Source organism: Pteronotus mesoamericanus, unplaced genomic scaffold (assembly GCF_021234165.1).
Source record: "Pteronotus mesoamericanus isolate MK-2021 breed Mesoamerican mustached bat unplaced genomic scaffold, CSHL_Meso_final contig_42, whole genome shotgun sequence".
NCBI lineage: Eukaryota > Metazoa > Chordata > Mammalia > Chiroptera > Mormoopidae > Pteronotus > Pteronotus mesoamericanus.
Genome location: NW_026555157.1, coordinates 16,681,074 through 16,690,514, shown reverse-complemented (window position 1 = coordinate 16,690,514; position 9,441 = coordinate 16,681,074).

Genomic DNA, 9,441 nt, shown 5'->3' with positions numbered 1-9,441 from the left:
AAAAAATAAATAAAATGTGGACTTAAGCACTTCCTGTCTTTCCAGAGAAGTAATTACAATAGAAATCGGCATATATTCCTAGCCCCAAAAAACATTTTGCAAATGATGTCAGTCAGCAGATAAGATTGTGATATGTGGGACTAATAAGAGACAGTGTTCAGAATATTATTAATTCTACAAAATTGGGGTAGATACTCATCTTCACAACAGCAGTATATGGTGACAATATTATGTAGTATCAGGAATGGCACCCATCATTGTTTTTATTTTTTTTTTTACATATGTATATATGTATAAAATATAATTATATTTATATGTACATTTATATGTATTATATATTTAATTTATATATTTTGTGGTCAACTGTGTAATGAATGTAATTCTTCCAATGTTACATAGATGGCAAATTTTTTCAGTTTTATTCTTTGCTGTATTCCTAATGCTGGAACAATGCTTGCAACATAATAGATGCACAATAAATATTTCTTGGTTATTGTGTCATGTAATGGCCAGAATAGGATTATATTATCAAATTTTTCTTATCCTCTACCTGCCAATGATATATTCAGAGAAATGCATTAATGAAAGGTAAAATCAGAATTAATGTCTGTAATTTGATGTCACTTAATTTGTTAGCCTATGGATAATTATGTCTCTAGTAGCCCTGTGGTCTACAAATGTGAAAGGAAATACACCATTTTGTGGAGATTTAAATTTTACCATGTCAGTATTGCTTGATAATGAGGGATACCCATTACAAAAGTGTTTTCTGACGGAAGGACATGTGCATAATATTGAAATGAATTTAATAACACTGAAACACAAAGACAAAAGTTATTCAAGCATCTTTCATCAAGTTGATGATGTTTTTAAAAATAATACAAGTTTTAAAAATATATTTATGTTTTAAAAAGTCAGTTGATTTAGTCAAAACTAAACAATTTGACATGGAATACTTGGTCATGGTTAAAATTCTAAAGGTGATATGAGAAAGACTGAAACTTTGAAAATATCAGTTAAAGTCCAAGGATATAAAATTCGTTCATTATTTGTCATGAAGTATAATGGGGGTGTCAAGACTAATGGTTGGCCTAAAGTTAGGATCAAGATCTTCATGATGATGTATAAAGACCACAAAGAGATTATCCTAGAAGGAATTTCTAATTCCCCTTTCTCAATCTCTGCAACTCTCAATGCTTACCTAAATATACTTGTCATCTTCACCTTTCTTAAGATTTTTTCATCTTGATTGCCTGCTCATGTCTCACCTACAAGTCTGGCCATTTGTCAACTGGTTTCCATCGTCCTTCAGTTTTGACCCTGGTATGAATACACTCTAAACCGTTTCTGAAATCCAGCTTCACCATAATTTTTCTACAACTTTGTGCTATCTTGGATTGATTTTCTCCAACACTACCTCAGGTCCTGTGTTTTCAAATACTTTATTCTCCCCAGTGGGAGTTTTTAACCCTATATCTATGGAGTTGAATCCTGAGGGGACAATTGTAACTGTCCTGTTATATAATTCTACCTAGAAATAGATTTACCCTGACAGTAATGGAGTATAAATATCACTCTAAGCATAAGTATCACTGGTAAAAGCACCTTTCAAAGCCATGTGTCTAGTTATTTTTCATAATTTTGTGTTATTTTTCCATAAGAGCTGGCAAAATTATGTTTCATAAAATATGAGTTGATGTCAGCTTCATCTATAATAATAATAATTCAAAAATACTAGGAAAACGATAAAACATTTGTAAAGAAGTGATGGGTACAAATACAAGGGGGTGCCCCCAAAACAAAACAGAAGTATCGCCTGGAGAGCAGGACACTTATAAAACAGGTTTCCCCCACTAGGTGGGTGTTCTAAGAACCCGTTGGTATCAGTGTACCAGCTAACATTGTTGTGAGGAGCTCCATTGGGCTTCAGTGAACTTTTTTTAAAAGATTCTTTCAATACATTTGCCCATTTCATGATGGGTGATTTACAAGCGAGAGCACCTGCCCCCACCACACTGAGTGTTCAGCAGTTTCTGACCAAAAACAAAACAACCCCCATGCCCCAACCTCCCAATGCACTCGATCCTGCTCCAAGCCACTTTTTTTTTTTGTTTCCCTCGATGAAAAAAAATCTTTAATGAGAAATGTTTTACCATTAGGGAAGAGGTGAAAACAAAAAACAGCAGAGGCACTGCTTAAAGCAGTGGAAAAAGCCTCTCAATAGAAGTATTGCATCAGATGGAGAGCACTTTGAAGGTGATTGAAGTTTAAACATGTAAGGATAAATACACAATATTTTTATAAATAAATTCTGGGGTTTTATTGGGTCTCCCCTCATATATCTTGGACACTCAGGATGAAACTACCTATTCTCTCACACAGTTTATTTTCTAAAATAACATGATTTTATTGTTATTCTTACCTTCATTAACATAACTTTACTGTTTCAGAAGACTCTTACCCAGGCATATAAGTGTATTGTTTATTAGAAAAAATTCAACCTTTCAAATACAAAGCATTAACACTTCATATCCTATGACTCTTTGAACTCTTAGCTCTCAAATTCTTGCTTTGCTGTTTCAACCAATCTTAGAGTGTTAAATCCTGATTCTTAGTCAATACCAATCAGTCCCTCTCAATCCCCACATTAGAATACCCACATTAAATTAAGGTGCAAATAATAAAATCTAATCTTGTCCAATGCCCCCCCCAAACAAAACATTTGCAAAGTTCCTGTTGAAATGGTTTTTTCAATTAGCACGATAAACAATAACTCAAATCTGTTTTGGGGATAGATTATATTGTTGATATTTGAGGAACCAGCACACAACAGCTTACAATTCTTTTTATGCATTTATATAACTGAAAAGAATTATTTTAACTGTAAATGTTTCTAAATTATGACCACATTGAATAGTTAAGAGGATAATATTTGCTAATACATGAACGGATGGGTCCAACCTAGTGATATCCATAGCTACCTTCATTAATTTTTAACACCTTTTGTATGTTGGGTATAAATCAGAATTTTAACATTTAAACACTGACTCTAAATTTTCTACCATTTTTCAATTTCTTCTGAAAAATATGTAAATATTTATGTAAAAATGTATAAAATATGTAAAAGTCAAAGCTTTAAAATGTAACATTTGGGCCTTGGCTGGTGTGGCTCAGTTGGTTTTGGCATCATTCCATGCCCAATCAGGGCACATACGTAGGTTGCAGGTTTGATCCAGGACCCTGATCGGCCCAGGCATGTACACTACAATCCCCAATAACCAATCGATGCTTCTCTTTCACATTTGTTACCGAACAAATGGACCCATTGCGGGGAGGGGTGCCCAGATGCGATTACCGAAAAGACTCCTCCCTTCCCTGGGGTCCCTCAGTGTCAGGTCCTTTGCCCACCACCCTTGGAATTATGTCTCTGAATGACAGAGTTTGGTGAAAAGGAAAAGAACTATTTATTCAAAAGTTATGCAGGTTTGATTAATGGCTAAATGTCGCCCTTAAACCTCAAAATCCCTTTAAAACAATCACCAGAACACACACCATCCTGCCTTTTCCCTTTTGCCCAGTTAGGCCAGTCAGGCCAGTCAGGGGCACCGTCCTTGAGAAGAAAAAGAACAGAAGTCCGGGGCGCGGCTAGGCAGGCCTCTCGCGGGTCTCAGCACCATCCGCTGTGTCGCCGGGATCTCCAGCTCTTAATCCATAACCATGTGGCACCTTCTCCTGGCCCACTAGCAAGAGTCCTTTCTCCCCTCTTTCTTCCCGCGTGGTCTTCACACCGTTCCCCAGAGACTGTGTCCCTTTGTCCCTCTCGCAGGCCCTGTCACTCCTCCCTCTCTCTCAGTTACATTTCAGATTAAGTCTTTCAAACCTTCCAGATTAGCGTTGGTGATATGCAAAATAACCCTCTTTGCATATGAGGAATGAAGCTATCCTGTTATTGACATGCAAAATAACTCTCAATGGCTCCATTGGAGGCTCCCATCTCTCATGTGGCCTGCCCTGGGGTAGAATATATTTTTCTTGGACACCCCAATCTCTGGACCCCGTCAAAAATACCCTTTGTGGGGGCCCTGGATGTGTCCCGTTACACATTGATGTTTCTCTCCTTCCCTAAAAGCAATGAAAAGAACATGTCTTCAGGTAAGAATTAAAAAAAGAAAAAACAGTAACATTTGATTGTTTTTAAGGAAAACAAATGGAGCAGAGTGAATTTTTGCAATTGATTAAATGTGATTATATGTGGGAATTCTTTCTTTCATTAGATTACAAATAAGAGTTTTAAATCACCAAGTTTTAATTTCAAAGATGGGGAAACTTAAGGTCAACCAAAGAATGGTCTGGTCCCCATTTTCAATTTATTCAATCTAGTTACTAAATAATTGTGATTCCCTCTCCTGAGTTTCTCTATCAACTGCAATACTAGAGCAAACAAACAGCAATGGCTCAAGTCTGTATAAAAGGAAGAGGAAAGAACACAAAAACAAAATACAAAAAAATTACCATTTGAATGTATTCCCTCCTCTTCAATGCCTCAGAGACCCTTCACTGTTTTCACTTCTGCAGCCACACTATCCTGCTTCTTTCTCTTTCCACTCCTACTGGTCCTGATATTGATTTAAACCAATTTCATTTTTGTAATAATATGTATAATGACATGAAGCAAGAAAGAGAACAAATAAAAATATAAATAGGGACACTACATTCCTCTGTGATCCCTGTGACAGCAATAAGCTTGGTAATAGCTTATATTTGTGGTATTTGCTTTCAAGATTAACATCATATATGGCTAGAGAAGTATGAACAAATCAAAGATAAAAAGTTAGGATTAATTTGTTGGGAGAAAATGAGGAATGTGAAGAAAACTTCAGGTCAGGTCAAGAAATATATCCTGAATCTTCTATCAGCAGCTCTTTACAACTTAGCCGTGTACTTTTGAACTTTATTGAAAAAAGAAATGTAATCTTTGTTTAAAGAAGCTTGTTGTATTAAAAATTTCAAAATAATCAAAACAAAAAATAAACAGGTTTGCATACTTATAGAGAAAAATGACTTTCCTAGTTTTTTTTAAAAAAATGAATAAGCATACATCAAGTATTTATACCTTTTTATAAATAAGCTAATATTATATAGTTAAAGTAGTCAATGTGAAAACCAACAGTGATATAAATAGAAAATATATTTCTGCTAATATGCTAATATTTTTCTACAGCTTAAATTATTCCTACATTTGCTTCTCCTATCCATTTTAATAGTCTATTTTAGATTGTAATTTCTAAGAGGTCACAATCTTTGATCTAGAGTTCTTTGAATTCTCCAAGTCAGTTTAGCGTGTGCACTAGACATTTGAAGGCTTTTGACAATTGTGTGAGCTAAGATATTCATTTTCACTTAGAAATATTCATCCCATAATTTGCTCTCATAGAAGGCTGTGTCCCCCAAATACATGCATTTGTGTTCATTTATAATATCTCCATGTATGCTTCAAAGTTAGATATTTTGAATTCCAAATTTACCACCTTACCTCATGTTACTGAAGAATTAATAGATATTTATTAGCATAATTGCCAGTCTAACATAAGAAGAGAAAGTTTCTTTTTTCACCAGATGGTTTCTTGTTCAAGTGTTCTATAAGTGATATTTCAAATGCTTAAAACTTCCCCCACAGACAGAGTCATTGCTTGGCATTTTTACCCTAATAATAATAATAATAATAAATATTTGGTTCACAGGTAACAGAAATAACAAACTAACATTTGTCAGATGTCTCAGCAGAAGTAAAATTCATAATTGTTTCATAAGTACATTTTTCTTATAATCTTTACTTATCCCACACTTGTGTGTCATATCAATATTTTCCCCCTTCACAGAAATCAGACAACAGATGATTTCACCACTACTACGGTGTTTGCCTACTAAGATTTGTGGGAGGAATATAACTAATTTTGAAAATCATCTGGGTGGCAGCCTTTCATTTTCAAAAGAGTATTGGAGTCACCAGGATCTGAGATTATGGTTCTGGGTTTCAATTTACAATTAGGGAACCATTTGTTTCTTGATTCCACTATAAAGCCCAGATATCAGATCACAGAAAGCTTTGAAGCAATGCTAACAGAAGAAAAAACTCTATACTACATGGCTGCAAAGGCCACAAAAACTGAGACTATATATTAACTGATATGTAAAGTTATTCCTGCTTGAACAAAGTTATTATCATTAAAAAACAACTTATCTCTCTTGTTTGATAAGGTTGGAATTGTTGGTTTGCTTTTAAAAAATTCAGGAACGGGGGAAAAAAATCACAATGTCCTGGAGCAGAGGCAATAAGTTAAATGAAAAACCTCTCTAGGGATCACATAAATGTTTTCATTTACATAAATCAATATAATTTTATCAATGTCTCATTTGAAAAGGATCAACTTTAGGAGAATTCTTTTGCTAAATATCAAAAGATTCACTTAAGGTGACATTTTTACCTGGGATTTTCTATCAACTTCAAAACTATGCAAAAAGGGAAGAAATCCTGATGTTGATTTATCCAGCCACAACCCTGATGAAATTATTTCACATTTCGAAAGGGACCAAAGTTATCAATTCACCACTGGTACATAATAGCACCCTGGAATGCCTTTTAATACATTTTACCTTGGAGCAGGCGAATGTTCACTGGAGGGCCACACTTGGCAAGCAGTAGTCTAAATGTCAGCCTTTGTTAGTTCCCTCAGCCAGGTGCCTTTGTGCTATTGACAAACTACACAACCATATGTGTTAGCCTTGGGCCCAACCAGCCGCTTTGTGTATCACCTGTGCTAATGAGATTATTGCTCTATGCATTTGATCTGGGCCCATTCTATCACAGGGTTGTGGAATACTTATCCTTATTAATTAGGAACAGAACACATGTTCTGTAGTTCTAAATGGACAAGCTTTAAATATCATAGTAGCTTTTATGTAAGTCTGTCTCCTTGTAAAGAATTTGTTTAAGATAAATCAAGATGTATATCATTCCTGCAATATTTTTATCAGAATTATATGAATATTTACATATAATTTAATATAGACTCATAAAATTAATATGAGCTTCATCATAGCATTATTTGTTATTAAGGCAAATTTTATCTCAAATCCAGGTAAGTGATCATTCACAATGTCAGATCTAATGAAGATAACCAGCTGCTGTGTTCCACTAACACAAATTGTATTTAGCATGAAGGAAACGATTCTAGATGTATATAGAAGGGTATCATCCAGAACATAATGCCAGCTTTTTAGAATTGTTTGGGTGGTAAAATCCTCTTTGCTGAAGCCACTGAAATCTGTCATTTATGTCTTTTACCTTCAATCTCAACCCATGTCTTGAAAAGATCTGATAGCTCTATAAATGTATTTAGCGATGCACTCCTTATTCCCACTTTGTGACAGCAAGAGCACGACTAGGCCACTTTGATAAACCTAGGAATTTACATATTGAATGAGTAATGCATAAGATAAAAAGTAATAGTCAAGGAATAACTTACTTTGGTGGTTGTGGAAGTAATCCAGCCAGAGTGGAATTGTGAGTTCAACAATATTGATTGCCAAAATACATCCAAAATACAGTATTTCTTGGCTATTTTTGTGCAAACTAGATGCTAAGATCCTGGTGGTTTTCCAAGCCTAATTCTCTCTCTTGCCTCTCCATTTATTCCTTAAGCTACTTGATATCCTTTCAATAATTTTTTGCTTAATTCACACAGAATTTGTGTCTTTAGTTCTCAACCAAGAACTCTGAGTGATACCAGCACATAGAAAGAATTATGAGTATATCAAGAGACTTTTATTCCTTGGGACACTTTTATTCACAGTGCTGCTCTAATAATTTTACAGTGTTATAAAAATGTCTTGAATAGTGTGGGAGCTGCACTTGTGTTTGTGATATTCTGAAAAAAAAACACCCGGAGGACCAGCAAATGTGGACATGTCGTTTATTACTCATTTTACAGGGAAGTGTACTAACGGCAGCGGATCAGTGCAAGAAAGACTGCATCCAGCCTCCAGCCTTAGTGCTTCTTAGGGGGTTACGGAGGCAGCGGTGTGTGAAAATTCTATGCTTTCGTGATAAACACAGGAGCCTTGAGAGGACTGGGACATTCAGATACAGACTGTTTTTTCTCGTTCCTCATGGCTGCTGGCCAGTCAGCCATCTGTTCTCTGAGGTTGTGGAGGGGCCATGTCCTGAGTTAACGCACAAATAGTCGTAATGAAATTTTTAGGTTGGGAAAATTTGCTAATGATCAATATTTGCCAAAATCTTGAAATATTTCACCCAGGCTCTCTCTCTTCAAGCTTAGAAGCCTATGCTTTTATTATGAATTCACTAAGCAACAGTAAAGGATGAAATTTTTAAAATTATAACATGTTCCAATGTTTTATTCTGCATATTTTTCTCAAAAATTGCTTTTGATTTTCATGGATGTAATGTAATTTATATAAATATGACAGGGGCAAACAATCCATTTTCTAACCAGCCACAAATATAATTATTTATCATTACCATAACACATGGCTTAAATACAATAACAATGCATGCATTTTTATAGGCTATATGTGAATTCAAGCCAATATAAATAATTATTTTGAAGGATACTTTATCAGAAATGATGTCCAATATTCCACCCGGTATTAAAATACCTATTCAATCAAAATTCCACATTTTCTATGTGAGTAATGTTAGCTCAACATTATACAGAAGAAAGTAGAACGTGATGTCAAAATTTCTAGAGTATGTATATTGTTTGGTAATCTAACTACTAGGTTCATATACCTGTGGCTCATTAAGTAAGAAGAAAGGAGAGGACAGACTTGCTTCAAAAAATATGTTTTAATTGGAATTGCCTTACCCAAATACAAATGCTTGTCTGTAAAATGTGACCACAATTACTTTTTAATACTTTTATATTGGCTTATTAGGAGAACAAGGATATTTAAAAGTAATCATATAGGAATACTTGTGATATGGTTTGTGTATATTAAAGAAATGTGAGGAATAACATAACTCATAGTAGGGAGAAACAGTTTATGAATTTTTTAAAGCTAAAAGTTTTGAGTTAAATATCCCCAAATATTCATTAATAACTACTAAAATTCTATAAAATATTTTATTACTGTTCACTGTTTTAAAAATAATTTCAATAGCATTTAATAAGGCAAATGCATCCGACTCTAAAAACAATAAAAATGATGGTGATTCATAAATACATACATACAACATACTGAATGCTTAGTGTAAGACAGACACTGTGCTAAGTACTTTATAAGCACTAATTTAATGCTCAAAATATTCACAAGAGAAATTGGAGATATTTTCTTCCTTTCTGACAAAAAAAAAAAGGAAACTAACACTCAGAAATAGTAAGTAACTTGCCCAGAAGAGATTACACAACTGGTAAAGTA